This window comes from Mustela nivalis (assembly GCF_964662115.1).
Source record: "Mustela nivalis genome assembly, chromosome: 9".
Classification (NCBI taxonomy): Eukaryota; Metazoa; Chordata; class Mammalia; order Carnivora; family Mustelidae; genus Mustela; species Mustela nivalis.
In genome coordinates this window covers 32982708-33001229 of record NC_139028.1, presented here as the reverse complement: position 1 = coordinate 33001229, position 18522 = coordinate 32982708, and the positions used below count along the sequence as shown (strand labels likewise).

Sequence of the window (18522 nt, the reverse complement as noted above, 5' to 3'; positions counted from 1 at the left end):
TCCAAGCCGAACACTGTGATCATTAACATCTATTGTAAGCTTCCAAATGTTTGCCAGGATGACACCAGGTAATTTACAAACATCACCTTGTTTATTTCTGGTGACAGTTCTCTGAAGTAGTTATTATTAGTGTCACCTACAAAAGACCACTGCTCAGAGAGATTCAGAAACATGCCTAACATTGCATAGCTGGGATGTAGTAGAATGAGAATTCCAACCAGGTCTGGCTGCCTGGCTCCAGAGCTGACACCCCAGGCTGACGGTGGCTATCCCTATGACATCACTGTATAGTGCTCATTCTTGTTTTCAGGGTGTGTCCTCCAAGCCCTGTTCCCAACTTCTTCCTCAGTAACAGAACCCCACAAAGGTTAGGTGAACATGTTGCTACTGAAAGTAAAGACACATTTCCCAGTCTCTCTGCAGCTACATCAGGCCATATGACTAAGTATTGGGCAGCAGGAAAGAAGTCTGAAGCAATGTGTTTAATTTCTGGAAATTATCCTTAAAGGGAAGAGATGGGTCTTTCCCCTCCCCTTTGCTCCTTTTCCTTTTCCAACTGCTTAGAATGCAGATATGATGACAAAAGTTGGAGCCACCACCTTGGGCAACAAGACAGATACTGCTTATTGAAGATGGCAGATGAGTCACATAGGAGTTTGGTCACTGACAATTATGGAGCCACAGTAACAACCCACAATAACAACAATGCTGGCTCTCCAGCATTTAATGAGCAGGTTGGATAAACCTTAATGTACTGATTTTGGGTTTTCTGTCACTGAGCTGGATAGAATCCTATCTAATTGCACTGGATATCTCCATTCTTTCCCCTATCTCTTCCTACTTAGTCATTGTTCTTTTCTGAATTATCTTCTTTTCCACCCATATATTTCATCTAAATGGATTCAAATTACACATGTATCATATTAAACAAATCACCAAAGGGGTAGAAGGACAGACAGCGTAGGACCTCTGAAGAAGGCAGGTGGTGAGTTGGAGCTAAGGACTGGGCTCTTAGAGGCAATGTCCTTGGGCTTGGTCATCCAAGAGAGATTAGTTCAAACCCAGTTCTTCCTGCTCAGTTAGACTCCCTGCCCATTTATGAGGCACAATATAAATCTTGCCAACAAAATCTTTCCAAGAAAATAAATTCAAGTCATTCTGCTTCTCTGATTTCTCTCCTGCCATCTGCCATCATTCCCAGAAAGATGTACATGATGTGGCTGTCATGAAATATCTGTCTCTAAATATCCCAGAAGTGCCAGGTTCCAAGCAGGACCAGGCCAGACTAGACTGGACTTTCCCCTCCTGTGTGTGTCATCCTTGTTTATCTTCCAGGACATGTCCATCTGAGTATGGCTGCAAAGAGAAATTGTTCTTACATCTCCCATGGGAGTGGCTCAAAGATTTCCAGCATGGATGAGCCCTAAAATTTCCCTGAATCGTTGAATCTTAAAGCTGGAGAAACTACAGAAGTCACTTTGTCCAGAAAGATGATAATCTTACAGTTGGAGGAAGCAACCTAGCCAAGGCCAAATAGTTTGTTACTAGAGAATTGAGACCACTAATAATGATAATAATAATAATGAGAGAAACATTTACTCAGCTCTTGCTATGTGCCAAACCCTTTGCTAAGCACTTAACATGGACTATACGATTTAATTCCCACAACAACCTAATGAGATATGTACCCAATCCAAAGTTTCAGAGAAATTTAATAACTTGTCTGGTATTACAAGATGATAGGCTTTTGAGTTAGGATTCAAACCAGAGTGTGTTTGTTGCTTTAGCCTGAGCTCTGCTCTTTTTACAGCATCATGCTACCAATTCATTACTTGTTAAAGCAAGGTGATGTCACAATCTCTTTCTTCACAATTGAGCCAATCCAGACACCCTGTAGTCTCACAGAGTTGTTGTCATCAAGCTTATTCACACAGGGTGTTGTCCTTGGGATACCCAATGACCTTGACACAGATAGTCCCTCTGTGGAAGTCTAAAATTCATATCTGCAGAAAGGCTGGGCTTCACATCTATCCACAGACACCAACCTAAGCAACCACTTTTTTTTTTTTTAAAGATTTTATTTATTTATTTGACAGAGAGAAATCACAAGTAGATGGAGAGGCAGGCAGAGAGAGAGAGAGGAGGAAGCAGGCTCCCTGCCAAGCAGAGAGCCCGATGCGGGACTCGATCCCAGGACCCTGAGATCATGACCTGAGCCGAAGGCAGCGGCTTAACCCACTGAGCCACCCAGGCGCCCCCCTAAGCAACCACTTTTAAGGTTCAGGCAAAAACCTGATGCCAGGATCTTCTCTGCCTTTCACCCCCTCACTAGCTTATTCAGCCTTCAAGAAGTATTTATTTGGCCAAATAAAACTATGTTCAACATTAGGGATAAAGGCTGAACAAAAGAGATCTGATGCCTGACTTTAAGGAACATTTCAGAGGGAGAAATAAACAATAAATGCATAATTTTCACAAATATTTAGTGGCAATTGTGATTAAAACCACAAGGGAAAAGTTCACACAAGTGTATAAAAGCAGCATATGTGGCAAGCAAGTGGGATGTGAGAAGCATCTGAGATGGATAGAAACTTGGTAAATTCCAAAGCCTGAAAGAAGCCAAGGTGCTGAAGACTTGAGTAGGAGTCAGACCATTTAAGACCTAAGAGACCATGTTAGAATATTGGACTTGATCCCAGGAGTAAGGATGAACCACAGGAGAGTTTTACACAGGCAAATGATAGAGTCTGATTTGCTTTTATAAATATTTTAGCTGTTTAGTGCAAAAGACATCGATTGGAATGGAGGCAGAGAAACCTGTCAAGCTGTCAGTCACTCAAATGAGGGGTGCTGAATTTGCCCAAAAGAGGGAGCAGAGGAGAGAGACAAGTAGAGGCATTGGGGTAGTAGGTAAAATTGACAGGCCCTGCATGTGAAGGGAGGGAAGAGCTCAGAAGAGCAGCCTTATCTAGAGACATAGGTTTGGGGGGTGTCATCCTGTAGATGGTATTTGAAGCCATAGAAGTGGGTGAGATCTCCCAAAGAAAGGTAGTGGGAGAAGAAAAAGTGGTTAGGATCAAAACCTGTGAAGTGGGTAAACCTGGTGATTCACAGACCTGTACCCCTGGGGATAAAAATATATGTTTATAAAAAATAAAAAATTATAAAGTTTCAAAAAAAAAAAAACCTGAGAACTTCTAAAATTAAAGATCAGGCAGAAGAAAAAGATCCATCAAAGAAGACTGAGAGAATAAATATCCAGAGAAGCAGGAAACCAGCCAGGCGTGTGTGGCATCACAAAGGCAACAGAATGTTCCAAGAAGGAGAGATTGGTCAGTGGTGTGAACATGCCATAGTGGACAAGAAAGATGAAAAATCTTTCTTCATCTTTGAAACTTCCAGGTTGGTGATGCTGGGAAGATGGCTTGACAGGACAGGGAAGGGAATCTCCTCCCAACCCTTGCCCCATGCATCTCTTCCAATTCATTTGGCTATTCCTCTATTCTTTATAATAAACCAGTAGGCCAGGCACTGGTCTGAAGACTTCTACCCAAAGCAGAAGTCCAAATACCAACATGTCAATACCATCTAGAAATTTGTCTATTTTAAATCACCTTTAAATCTATGACAGGAGTGTTTCTAAAATGTTGCTACTACAAGTTATTGAGGGATTGATTAGGGAGGATAAGTCTTATGGGGAAGAAGACATGTTCCTACAAAGGTGGTTGAGCATGTCCCAGAGCCAAAAAGCTAAAGGGTAAATTTTGAATCAGATGAGGATGATAATAATGATCATTTTATAAACATTAGTTTGTTAAAAGAAATTTTTAAGATTCAAAAAAAATAAAAATGAACGCTTTGAGAATTATGGCGGTGGTTGATACCCGATATAATCTGCTGGAATCTCTTGGGTTGACAGTTCCTAGATCCCCATTTTGAACAGTGAAAGTGTCCTGGATTACTTTTCAGAAAGAAGTAATCTTTTTTTACCATAGTTCATATAGTAATGAGGTGGTCAAAATGCAGAGGCTAACATTAGAACACTTAAATCAAATGGTTAGAGTGGAATACATCCTTTTACATGCTCAAGAGCCCACTCTTTTTATCCTTCAGAAGCAAAAGTGGCAGTCCCCACCCAAGTTATCCCACTGGTAGATTACCTCTTTATTAACCTCTTTAGAATTTTAATAATTTCTAGAAATTCTTGATTTCCTGAAGGCAAAAGGATCTATGAGAACAATGTCTAAATTCAATGTTTGTTACTACTTGCTATATCATTGCTGGAGTGATCTATTTAGCACCAGACTTGGGGTCAGTTATAAACTCTAGGGTGCTTACTGCACTGCCTGTGATGAACTTATAGCATCAATATCATCCTTCCGAAGGGTAATGGTGGCACTTCAAAGATCATGAAGAGCAAGATAAACTCAAACCTAAAGCCAAAAGGAAAGAAGAACCAAGCTCTACCTTTCAGAGACAACACGTGGATGCTTTACTCCTAGACCTAATACAGAAATTTCCACCCAAATTTGTGTAGCAAAAATCCGGGAAAAAGCCTGTCCCAGTGAATCAAAGAAAGAAGCAGAAACTATACCAGAAACTGTAAAATCTAATAAGAAGGAGACCACAAATAACATCCAACAGATAGTGAGCACCAAAGGCCACCTGAAAAATGAATGAGACTTCGGTGAGCAATGGGTAGGAGAGAAGCTTGCAAGACACCGCTTGCCCATTATTGATGCCTTGTTACTGTGATAGGCTCTTGAACTTTAAAATTCTTTGTCACATCCCTTCCATTTGTATGAATGTGCTTGTTCTTTTAAAAAGGATGTAAGGATCCTCAGGCTTGTGATATGAATATTTTTTATGTATTTCTATAACATTTCCCCTACTGGACTTCAAGAGCCTCCTAACTCAAATGTATACTGCTGTATACATCTAAAAACAAAGGTATTTGTATTTTTAAAAAATAAAATTAAAAATTAAATCATTACAACTTGAGTTTATAGTTGAAGTATTTTTAAATATTTCTGTTAATTGAAGAATTTGAAAGAGATTTAGAGAAACTATTGTGTAAGAATTTACATTTTTGAATATTAGCTCCTGAGGATGATTTCATTACCAGAGAAACTTCACAGCTCAAGGACATATATAACAGCATTGATTCTTATTTTTTAATCTGGTTGACATTACCTGGAAATGTATTATAAATTTTTAAATGTCATTTTCCTGACGTATCTGAATATATATCTTACTAAATGAGGGCTTTGCTGAAATGTCATTCTTGGGTAGGGATTAAAATAAATCCACTATGATACATTGCTGCTTCATGATCAAAGACTATGCTATGTCGGTATTTTAATGTGGTTATAATAAGCAAAATTTGAGGTAAAAAGCTTATAAATATTAATCTCTTTTTATAATTTTAATAATTTCTAGAAATTCTTGATTTCCTGAAGGCAAAAGGATCTAATGAGAACAATGTCTAAATTCAGTGCTTATTACTAAGTATGTGTTCTTTTTCTAATGCTTGTGATAGCATCAGCCACAGAGACTTTGAATAATTAGTCCAAAATGTGAATTGAACAGTCCAAAAAAAAAAATAATGATGCCCATTGAATAGAGCACATATTACTGACTTTAGCAAAAACCATTTCAATAAAATGGTGAGGACTGAAGCCAAGTTGAAATGAAATCCAGAGTGAATCAAGAGAAGGGAGTGGAAATAACCATTTCTACAGACCCTTTTTCATTTTAGACTTACCCTGGATTAGCTCTGAATCATAATCCTTTCAGGGTTACCCGAATTCTTGCTTCAGTCCCATAGGAGGAAGATGTTAGAAGATTGGAACCAAATCTCCCTGGATCTAGTCCAGCCCCCAAACTAAGATAATGATTAAAGAAGTAAAATCACCAAATCTAAGTTTATATGGACTGGGTCAATATTTTTAAGAATCTTGCAACATTATATTATAAATTTTATATGTAGACTTGGGGAATGGTAATTTTCTAACAAGCTATGAGTTGACTACAGGGTCAGAATAATAGACATTATTTGACATTAAGAGATCTGGGACAAGGAGGTGTAAAAGAAGTCAAGGTGTGATTAGTGGGAGCAAAAATGTTAATAGAAGGACCTGCCAAAGAGAAGAAATAATCAAGTAGGAATAAAATGGAATAAAATGGTCAAGGCTAAAGACTGAGGATCAGGACAGCTGATGATGTTTGACCAGATAAAGGCACCCAAGGTAGAATCGAGGGGTGTGAGATTAAAGGGAATGAAAAATTCACATAAATGTTAGGTGGTAGGGCACCTGGGTGGCTCAGTCTGTTAAGCATCTGACTCTTGATTTCGGCTCAGTACAGGATCTCAGGATCGTGAGACTGAACCCCACTTTGGGCTTCAAGGTCAGTGCCGAGTCTGCTTGATATTCTCTCCCTCTGCCCCTCCTCCTGCTCATGCTTTCTCTCTCTCTCTCAAATAAAATTAATTAATTAAGCAAATGTTAGGTGGCTAGAGTGGGAGAAGTTACCACTGCTTCTAAAGTCTGGGCTTCTAACCATATGGACACAGCCCCAATATTTCTTCCACCTGCCCTATGAAGTATCATTAGTCCCATTTTAAAGAAGGCAAATTGTCTTAGATCACAGAGCCAGTGAGTAGCAGACTCAGGATTCAGCCCCAGACGACCTGACCCAGGACTCACGACAATACTCACTCATGGTAATACGTGAGCCCAGACAACTTACCTCTCCTCCTGGTGTGACGTACTATCATTTGTAAATAGAGGTTTCGTTGCTCTAGGCCTTCTACTTTTTTCTTTTTTCTTTTTTTTTTTTTTTTTAGGATTTTATTTATTTATTTGAGACAGAGAGAGAGAGCGTGCACAAATGGAGTGAAGGGTAGAGAGAGACGCAGATTCCCCACTGAGCAGGGAGCCCAATGTGGGGCTCGATCCTGGGACTCCAGGATCATGACCTGAGCTGAAGGCAGCTGCTCAATCGACAGAGCCACCCACGTGCCCTAGTTTCTTAATCATAACAGTTTCCATGGTTAGGGGCCAGGGGCACAAAGCAATCTTCACAAAGTTACTGCAAAACTCTCTTGCCCTGCTGCTGCTTCTGATCTAGCAAGCTAGTGGAAAATTCTTCAGTTTAGCTGTCCTGATGAAAAATCTATCCATTACCTTAAAATCATCTCTCTACGGTAATTGAACACCTAAAGCATCTACAAAGGCAAACCAGGATTACCAGTTGATTAAATCCTGAAATTAGTTCCTTGAAACCCACCCCACCTCCCCACTTTGTGTGGCTGACGGCAGCATTTTGTCCCGGATGTTGAACTTCCCCAGCTCGTACAGTTTATGCCATGCAGAAGACCCAGGAAGGACAGCAGGTAGTGGTTGCAAAATATTGCCAACTGAACATCTTTTTTTCTCATTCACTGTTACAGACACACAGGATGGCTCTGGCTCCCGCCCCTGACTGCAAAGAGCTGACTCAGCACAAACTGACAGAACAGAAAGTCACCCCAAACTGTGTGTGCATGAGCATCTGAGTGTGTGCATCGCTGTGTGTGTTTGAATCTTTGTGTGCATCTAAGAGAGGACTTAGAGATACCCCAAACCTGAATGCTTATTCCATCTTATCTGCCCCTTTTAGGCACATGTTGGAGTATAAGGGAGAAATGAAGCAAGGTGCAAATAAGATCCCTCCCCTGAGTGTCAGGCAACATAAAGATTATGGACATTGGGGAGGGTATGTGCTTTGGTGAGTGCTGTGAAGTGTGTAAACCTGGTGATTCACAGACCTGTACCCCTGGGGATAAAAATATATGTTTATAAAAAATAAAAAGTTAAAAGAAAGCAAAAAAAAAAAAAAAAAAAGAATGATGTTTGGGGACCAGTTCAGTTCGTTTGTATCTTTATTTCAACTGAAGCTCTTCCATTCCCACATGCCCCAGGGATGAAGTGCAAAGCCCCTGTGGGGCCTGCTGGAGCTATTTTCCCAGTTGCTAAGCAATATCAGTCCCACTTTGTGCATGGTGAGCTCATGCCTGTGCTGTGACAGTGACTGTGGGTGATCTGGGGTTAGCTTTACAACAACCAGAAAAAGTCGTGTGGGGGGGGTGTCGTGTGTGTGCAAAGAGCACACATGAGCAGTGACAAAGTGATGAAGGATGACTAGGGCCATGTGGAGCAGTAAAAACAATGAGTACCATTTTAAGGATCTAATCTGTGCCAGGTATTAGGCTAGGCACATGAGTTCACTGAAATAAGGAGGACACAAACAGGGGAGGCAGCCACATGAGAACAGATGCCTGCCATTCACTCTTGTATTTGCCTCACATGGTGCCTGGCACATGCTGTGAGTTGAGAAATTATTATTCAAATAAGTGAGTCACAGTATTTAAGAGCAGGAAAGAGCCACCATCTAATCCAATTCTGTCATCTACTATACGAGACAATCTTTTGGAGAAAATCCATATAAACACCCTCTGTCTATCCCTCAGACACATCTGACTCACATTTAGAAGGCCCACACAGGAACGCTGCAAATAGAGGAGGTTCTGGCCCTCGACTCCCTGTTGCAGAGGACCCAAACAACCACTGGCAATCAAGAAGAGAAGGTGGGAGCCATGCCTGATTGCAAATATTTGCCTTGGCCCTTCATTCCCATTCCCACCACCCCCACCCCAAGCCCTGAGAGCTCAGGTGTGGGCTGCTTCAACAGGATCCTAGCCATTGTGGCTGACTCCTTTCTCTTGCGGTTTCTCTTCCAAACCATTCTGATAACACAGCAGCAATGGTTTCTCTTCCTGCAATTATTTCCTTCCTAAGAGCCTGCCCTGACTCTCCCCAACCCCACACCAAGCAGCCTTCCTTCCCCTGCAGGCTCCTCCCCACTACCTGGGTTTATCCATCCTCTTCTTCTGCAGAGCCCCAAACCTGCTGGCTGGCTGCTCCTACCAAACCAGTCCTCTCTTTGTCAAACTGCAGTCATTATTTCTGTGTAAGACCTCCTCCTCCAAGAAGCCATCCTTCTCCATTCTCTCCCAGGCTAGTAGTCTTATTTTCATCTGGATTTCCAGGGATTGTTTTCTTAATTGTGGTAAAGTAAACAACATAAAATTTATCATTTTAACCATTTTTTAGTGTATAGTTTAACAGTAATATATACCTTTTGTCTTTCTAAAACTGAAACTCCACATCTATTAAATAATTCCCCATTTCTCCCTTCCCTCAGCCCCTGACAACTACCCTTTCTGACTTACAAATTTGACTACTTTGGGTACCTCATATAGGTAGACTCTTTCAATATTTGTCCTTTTGTGTCTGGCTCATTTCACTCAATAATATCTTTAAAGTTTGTTCATGCTGTATCATATTTCAGATTTGCACTCCTTTTTAGGGCCAAATAATATCTCCTTGTATTTTGTTTATTTGTTCAACTGCCAATGGACATTTAGATTATTTCCACCTTTTGGCTATTACAAATAATGCTACTATAAACATTGGCATACAAATATCTGTTTGAGTTCTTGTTTTCTATTCTTTTGGATATATACCCAGGAGTGAAGTTGCTAGATCATTCAGTAATTCAATGTTTAATTGTTTTTCACAAAGTTGAACCATTTTACTTTCTTATCAGCAAAGCACAAGTGTGTCAATTTTTCTCCATCCTTACTACACTTGTTATTTTTTGTTTTTGTTTTTGTTTTTGTTTCAGATCCTTTTATTTTTTTTTATTTTTTTTTTGCATGTTTAATTTTTTATTTTTTATAAACATATATTTTTATCCCCAGGGGTACAGGTCTGTGAATCACCAGGTTTACACACTTCACAGCACTCACCAAAGCACATACCCTCCCCAATGTCCATAATCCCACCCCCTTCTCCCAAACCCCCTCCCCCCAGCAACCCTCAGTTTGTTTTGTGAGATTAAGAGTCACTTATGGTTTGTCTCCCTTCCAATCCCATCTTGTTTCATTGATTCTTCTCCTACCCACTTAAGACCCCATGTTGCATCACCACTTCCTCATATCAGGGAGATCATATGATAGTTGTCTTTTTCTGCTTGACTTATTTCACTGAGCATGATACGCTCTAGTTCCATCCATGTTGTCGCAAATGGCAAGATTTCATTTCTTTTGATGGCTGCATAGTATTCCATTGTGTATATATACCACATCTTCTTGATCCATTCATCTGTTGATGGACATCTAGGTTCTTTCCATAGTTTGGCTATTGTGGACATTGCTGCTATAAACATTCGGGTGCATGTGCCCCTTTGGATCACTACGTTTGTATCTTTTCCTTACACCACACACAAAAATAGACTCAAAATGGATGAAGGACCTCAATGTGCGAAAGGAATCTGTCAAAATCCTTGAGGAGAACACAGGCAGCAACCTCTTCGACCTCAGCCGCAGCAACATCTTCCTAGGAACAACGCCAAAGGCAAGGGAAGCAAGGGTAAAAATGAACTATTGGGATTTCATCAAGATCAAAAGCTTTTGCACAGCAAAGGAAACAGTTAACAAAACCAAAAGACAACTGACAGAATGGGAGACGATATTTGCAAACGACATATCAGATAAAGGACTAGTGTCCAGAATCTATAAAGAACTTAGCAAACTCAACACCCAAAGAACAAATAATCCAATCAAGAAATGGGCAGAGGACATGAACAGACATTTCTGCAAAGAAGACATCCAGATGGCCAACAGACACATGAAAAAGTGCTTGATATCACTCGGCATCAGGGAAATACAAATCAAAACCACAATGAGATATCACCTCACACCAGTCAGAATGGCTAAAATAAACAAGTCAGGAAATGACAGATGCTGGTGAGGATGAGGAGAAAGGGGAACCCTCCTACACTGTTGGTGGGAATGCAAGCTGGTGCAGCCACTCTGGAAAACAGCATGGAGGTTCCTCAAAATGTTGAAAATAGAACTGCCCTATGACCCAGCAATTGCACTATTGGGTATTTACCCTAAAGATACAAACGTAGTGATCCTTTAAGCATTTTTAATTGGGTTGTTTTTGTTGTTGTTGACTTATAGGAATTCTTCATATATTCCAGACACTAATCTGTTATCAGCTTTGTGGCTTTCAAGTATTTACTTCCATTCTGTGGCTTGCTTTTACATTCTGTTGGTAGTGTCATTAGATGCACAAAAGTTTTTAAATTTTGATAGGTCCAATTTATGTTTTTTTCTTTTGTTGCCTATGCTTTTGGTGTCATCAAAAATATCATTACTAAATCTACTGTCATGAAGATTTTTTCCTATATATTCTTCTAAGAGTTTTATAGTTTTAGCTCTTACATTTCGGTTATTTAAATCAATTTTGAGTTAAATTTCTATAAATGGCATTAGGTCAGGGACATCTGGGTGGCTCAGATAGTTAAGTGTCTGCATTCAGCTCAGGTCATGATCCTGGGGTCCTGAGATCGAGCCCCGCATTAGGCTCCCTGCTCAGCAGGGAGTCTGCTTTCCCCTCTGCCTCTGACTCTCTCCCCTGCTCATGCTCTCTCTCTTTCTCTCTCTCAAATGAATAAATAAAATCTTTGAATAAATAAATAAATAAATGACATTAGGTCAAACTTTAATTTCATTCTTTTGCAGTGCATATCCAGTTTTCCCAACACCATTTGTTGAAAAGACAATACTTTCCTCTTTGAATGGTCTTGATACTACTGTTTAGAATCTTTGACCATACATGCAGGGTTTATATCTAGGCTCTTTATTCTATTCCACTGGTTTATAGGTCAATCTTTATGTCCATACTGTATTGTTATGATTACTGTAGATTTGTAGTAAGTTTTGAAATCAGGTAGAGTGAGAACTTCAACTGTTCTTTTTCTTCTTTTTTTCCTTAAAGATTTTACTTATTTATATGTTTATTTGAGAGAGAAAGAGAAATAAGAGAAAAAGAGAGTGAGAGGGTGCATGTGAGAGAGTATAAGCAGAGGGAGTGGCAGAGGGAGAGGAAGAAGTAGGCTCCCTCCTTGAGCATGGATCTTGCTGTATGGCTCAATATCAGGACCCTGGGATCATGACCTGAGCTAATGGTAAATGCATAACTGACTCAGCCACCCAGATACTCCTCAACTGTTCTTTTTCAAGATTTTTTTTCTTCTTCTTCTTCTTTTTTTTTTTATTTGTGCTCCCTTGAGGCTATATATGAATTTGAGGAGGGATTTTTTTTTTCTATTTCTGCAAAAAAAAAAAATGGTATTTTGATAGGAATTGCATTTAATATGTAGATCGCTTTGGATAGTACCTGGGAAGTTTTAAAAACATTTCCTTAAAGTTATTTATTGTTTTTTGTGTATGAATATCTCCTTTAGCCAACTAAATGATAGATTTCTGATAATTAGAACTGTGTCTTCTGTCTTTTTCTCTCTCTCAGTACAATAGTGAAGACACCAAGCCATAAGCAAAAAGATGAATTATTATTTTTCTAATTAGATTTCTTTAACAGGGAAACTAGGAACTATTAACTACCCCCAAATTTTCTTCTAGGTTTGGATGACTTGGAGCTGATCAAGAAAATAATAGGGGCCTCCAATCCCTGTCATATATGGAAGACACACTCTCCCTTCCTGGATTACCACTTAAAGTTGATAACTGACTGTAGGCCACACCAGAGAGGTCAATGCCTCTTCCCTCCCTGATAATTGCTGCTGTTTGGATAAGACTGTTCATAAGAAACCTGAACAGAGGGCCACCTGGATGGCTCAGTTGGCTATGCATACCACTCTTGATTTCAGCTCTGGTCATGATTTCAGGGTCATGAGTTCAAGCCCTGTGTTGGGCTCTGCTCTGGGCATGGAGCCTGCTTAAGATTCTTTCTCTCCCTTTCCCTCAGCCCCTTCCAACCACCCCCTCAACCCCCAACCCTGCACTCTTCTCTCTCTAAAAAAGGAACTCGTATAGAAGGTGATTTCTAGACCGAGGGTGCCTATGTTGATGTTACAATTGTCATGTTATGGGGGTAATTGTAATTAAACAAATACCATTTATTCAGAGTTTGCTGTATGTCAAATGTTAAGCAATAAGTGTGTTTTACATGCATTATCTTGATACTCAGGGACAATCAGGGCCAAGGGTTTTGTAGAAAGGAAAAACATTTCAGATCTAATTCTCAAGTGAGTGGGAGACCTCAGGGGAAGAAGTTTAGGTAGAGTAAATTTTAACATATAGTGAGTAAAATGCTAGTTATATACAAAACTGAAGTAATCATACATTAGAAGGGTATTTTCAGATTGCATTTACCTGGAGTTGGGTTCAATCTATAATAGGACCATAGTGCTGGCCTCTAAAGGATAGCAACGAAGACTGCAGAACTGAAAATACACAACACAAGCAAAGGACAAGACTTGGTCCTAGTAAACTCGCCCACCAGAAAGGCCAGGCTTGGTTCCAAGAGTCAAGGCAAAACAACCTTTCTACACCATGGCTCATACTATGAGCTGAGCCCTCCAGGACCCATGGAAATTTCTGGCCACTGGTGGGGAATGTTGACAAGTTAATTACTAAGCCTATATGGTCTGTGGTGACTGCAGGGTTGCCCACAAGAATCATGTGGTGCCAGATGTTGCTGTTGCATCACTGAGTGATGTGTCAGATGTGTCAGGCACAAGGACTGTGCCCATTTGTTGTCACAGCAACCAACAACTGAGATTAAACAGTAGTTTCCCTTGAAATTAGTTGGCATCACATGGACCGAACAATTGATTGGTTGGGTACATTTTTAATTTTCCATGGTGTTTTGGTCCTTGTATGACCTAGTGTTGAGATCCTAATGTAGCAAGGATGAAGAACCTTGGCAATGAGCTGTTGCCACCTACAAAACCTGAGCTTCCTGAAACCTTCCATTGTATTTTTACCACATTTTGATTCAATAAGCCACCTGTTCCTTTCAGAATTCCCCATTCACCAGCATTTCCTGATTAATACAATCTGCCAGATCTCCCTTATGTATCCTTCCTTCAGCCCTTAAAACATTATGCATTCCTTTAATTTGGTCTGATCCCCATATAAATCATGTCAGGTGGCCCATAGACAAGTGCTCATCTGCTCATAGACCAAACCCCGAAGTCCAACCAGCCAAAGCCGAATATATGTAAAAAGCTCTAGGCTGGATAGAAGAGGAGTTTACTCAATCGAGTTTCACTCCTGCAAAGTGACTTGTAGTGTACACACTAATAACATCAGTCTCTAGTGTCATTTTTTATAACTAAGGCAAATATTTACATGCTTCAGGTCTTATTTGAACTGCTTGCTTGTCTTTGTGATATGTGTCATAACCCTTCAATGGCTTCTTTCTGCCAAGAATACAAAGTGCAAACTCCTTACATCAGTAGTCAAGAGCCTCCAAAGTACTCCCTGGCCTATACTCTCCAAGGTAGCCTGGCTGGTTTCCTTCAAGCATACCTGCAAATTTGTGCCTCTGTATCTTTCCTTACCATACTTTCTGCCACTGTAATGGCCCCTATGCCTCACCATCACCAAGTTCCTGCTACCTGCCATGTCCTGGGTCAAGTCAAAGCAACTGAAAGGACAAGAAGTTAAAGTTCATGAAATTTCCGAGAATCAAACTTAAGGAATAGAAACTAGGAGAGGAAAGGTAAAAAGTCAGAGGATAAATCCAGACAGACCTATAACCAATTTCCAGTACAGAGAAGATATAAAATCAAAAAGAGGAAGTAATTAAAGAAATAATACAAGAAATTTCCCCCAAACTGAAATGAGTTCCTAGATTGAAGGACCCCACCAAATTATAGAAAAATAACATAAAGTTATATTACTATATGATAGAAAAATAACACAGAAACATATAGAAAAATAACATAAAGATATTTTACTATAACATTTCAAAATTGGCAAATTAATAAGATCCTAAAAGCTTCCAGAGAAAGGGGAGGGGGGAACCCATAACGAATCAGGAATCAGAATTGCTTGGACTTTCCAAGAACAATAATAGAAGCTAAAATACAGTGGAACAATGCCTTCCAAATTATGTGCAGAAATCTTTTCCAAATAGAATGCAAAACCAGCCAAACTTTCAGCCAAGAGTGAGAGTAGAGTAAAGACATTTTTAAATATTTGTCTCCCTATCTAAGGGCATCTCAGCTCCTTCCACAGTTTGGCTATTGTGGCCATTGTTGCTATAAACATTGGGGTGCACATGCCCCTTCTTTTCACTCCCATATGTATCTTTGGGATAAATACCCAGTAGAGCAATTGCTGGGTCATAGGGTGTCTCTATCTTAAACTTTTTGAGGAACCTCCACACTGTTTTTTAAAGTGACTGTACCAATTTGTATTCCCACCCACAGTGTAAGAGTGTTCCCCTTTCTCCACAACCTTTCTAAATTCTTGTTTCTTGTCTTGTCAATTTTTGCCATTCTAACCGGTACAAGGTGGTATCTCAATGTTTTGTTTTTTTTTATTATTATTTAATTTTTTTCACTGTTCCAAAATTCATTGTTTATGCACCACACCCAGTTCTCCATGCAATATATGCCCTCCATAATTCCCACCACCAATCTTACCCAACCCCCTACCCCCTTCCCCTCCAAAACCCTCAGTTTGTTTCTCAGACTCCATAATCTCTCCTGGTTCATCTCCCCCCCCCCAATTTTCCCCAACTCACTTCCCCTCTCCATCTCTCAATGCCCTTTGTGTTATTCCTTATGCTCCACAAGTAAGTGAAACTATATGATAGTTGTGGTTTTGATTTGAGTTTCCCTGATGGCTAATGATGTTGAACATTTTTTCATGTGTCTGTTAGCCTTCTTTGGAGAAGTGTCTGTTCATGTTTTCTCTCCATTTTTTGACTTGATTATTTGTTTTTTGTGTGTTGAGTTTGAGAAGTTCTTCAACAGATAAATGGATAAAGAAGATGGGCTCCATATATACAATGGAATATTACTCAGCCATCAGAAAGGATGAATACCCGACATTTGCATCAATGTGGATGGAACTGGAGGAGATTATATTAAGTGAAATAAGTCAAACAGAGGAAGACAATTATCATGTGGTTTCACTTATTTGTGGAACATAAGGAATAACATGGAGGACATTAGGAGAAGGAAGGGAAAAATGAAGGGGGCAGAATTAGAGGGGGAGAGGAATCATGAGAGACTGTGGACTCTGGAATCAAAAGGAGCGTTTTAGAGGGGTGGAAGATGGGGAGGATGGGTAAACTCGGTGATGGGAGAACTGGGTGTTATACGCAAACAATGAATCATGGAACACTACATCAAAAACTAATGATACACTGTATGGTGACTAACATGACATAATAAAAAATTTTTAACAAAAATTTTGTCAAAAAGTTTGTCTCCTGTGTACCCTTTATCTCCAATGTACCCTTCTCAAGAAGCTGCTGCTCCACCAAAAAAGAGTGGGGGAGGGAGAAAATAAAGCAAGAAAGAGGAAGATGCAGTATGCAGAAAATAAGGGGTTTAAATCAGAGGAGAGCATGATGGCAGGGTATGATAGTGGAGGGAATCCCAGGGAGAGTTGTGTAGCAGGCCTGGAGAGGAAACTGTAGTCAGAGCAAGGTGGGGAAAGGCACTGAGAGGGGCCTGAGAGGGGTTAGGGCATAGACCAATAATCTGCTTGATCCTTCTGACCCTACTCAGAGGAATTTATTTTTTCTTCAAAAAAAAAATTGGATTTAACTTCAATTTTTTAACATCTTAATTTAATTTAATTTTTTTTTTTTGGTGTTCCAAGATTCATTGTTTATGCACCACATCCAATTCTCCATGCAATACATGCCCTCCTTAATATCCACTACCAGGCTCTCCCATCCCCTTCACCCCTCCACTCCTCCAAAACCCTCAGTTTGTTTCTCGAGTCCACAGTCTCTCATGCTTCATCTTTCCCTCTGAATTGTATGATTCTGTAAGAGTTTGAGGAAAAATTTTGATAGATTCATAGAAAACTTGAAAAATCACTCCAAGGGGAAAAAAAATGTATGTAACAAAGAAATTAGTTATATCTAGTGGCTCAACTACTAATAATGTTTATATAGCCATAATCATGTAAAAATGTAGTATTGGCTTAAGCAAAATTGTGACATAACTATGGAATGTAGAAAGGGAAACTTTATGTATATTGCAGGGACAGAGAACTAAACTATGCAAACTATGTGCACTAACTATTGTGAAAGACCTAAAATGTTCATCTTCCATGTAGGAGGCCAATGCATGATGTCTTAAGTTAAAAAAAAAATCCAACTATAATAAACAAATTACTTAGAAAAATGAAAGTAAATCACAATGAAAAAGTCAAGGGTTGCAAATGACACACACTCTCAGTGGGAAGGCTTAGGGATGGGGAGAGGTGGGACCGTTATCAGCCCCTGTTATCTTCCTGTTATCAGCCCTATCACATTACTTGACTCTGTTATATTAATGCATTACTAGGATTTAAAAAAATTAATAGGGCAAAAACAAGAGGGAAAACAAATGGCATAGTGAGAATAGATCTTCATCCCATGAAGGCTTAGACTTAAAGAAGTAGAGGGAACTTAGAATTCATTAGTTGGTGGAGTTTAATATTAAAATGGAGCCGAAATAGGCGTGATGGACCAGGTGGGCTTTGACATCAAATGAACAGTGACCACAGCAAAAACAATAAAGTCCCACATACTTGGGAAGAGTTATAAGAAATACCTGCCCAGAAACAATGCGCCAGTCAGTATAGGTGACTCAAAGCTTTTTCTACCTGAAAGCATGTGTCATAAAATCTGAAAGATGAGACATGAAAGTAGAGAAGCAAACACAGACAAAGTCCTCTGAATATGTCCACCATCTTCTAGCTGGCAGAATGTATTCACAGCATCCCACTAAATCCCCAAGGAAGGGTTATTCTCAAGCTTTATAAGCCCAGTGACTACTGGGGATAATTTCACCATATTGAAGGTCATTGCCTGTTAGCAGACTGTCCTGAATTTAGAGAACATGAACATTTTTTGTAAAAAACTTTCATAGGTTTACTCTGGAGTCTCCAACCAAATCTCCCCTAAAGATTTCACGTTTGTTCACTGTAAATTCACTTACAAGGGAGTTTTCCAAACAAGACCATAGATACCCCGTGTTGTTCATGCCTCCGTATTGTTCCTAAAGCCTAGAATTCCTTCTCTCCTCCTGCCACTTTTATCTGGCTAACTGGACCCATTAATAAAACTTCTTGGGCATCATTTTCCTGCAGGAAGTTTTCTTGGGCCTCTTCCTATATTCTACTCCCTAACTAAGGTGGATAAGATAGTTTTCCTCTGTGCTCCCAGAATGTGTTGTGTATAGCTCTGCCTTAAACTTAACCCACTGAAATGGAATTATCCCATGGCCATCTGTCTCCTCCAGTGGATGGAAGGATCACCTGTCTGTGTCATCTGTCTCCCCTATAGGACTGTAAATCTCTGAGGTATATAGCTGTATTTGATTATCTCTGGGTTTCTACAAGCACTGGCACCAAATTGAACCAGTGTAGAA

The 18522-nt window shown here is 39.8% G+C and overlaps 1 pseudogene across 1 annotated transcript; it reads left to right on the top strand.

The window, feature by feature from the left end:
* The first annotated feature begins 3867 nt into the window (after positions 1-3867).
* On the top strand, positions 3868-4680 carry LOC309840259 (mediator of RNA polymerase II transcription subunit 6 pseudogene; annotated as a pseudogene). Its single transcript has 2 exons — positions 3868-4151; positions 4262-4680. The product of its transcript is annotated as a mediator of RNA polymerase II transcription subunit 6 pseudogene (transcript).
* Positions 4681-18522: the final 13842 nt, after the last annotated feature.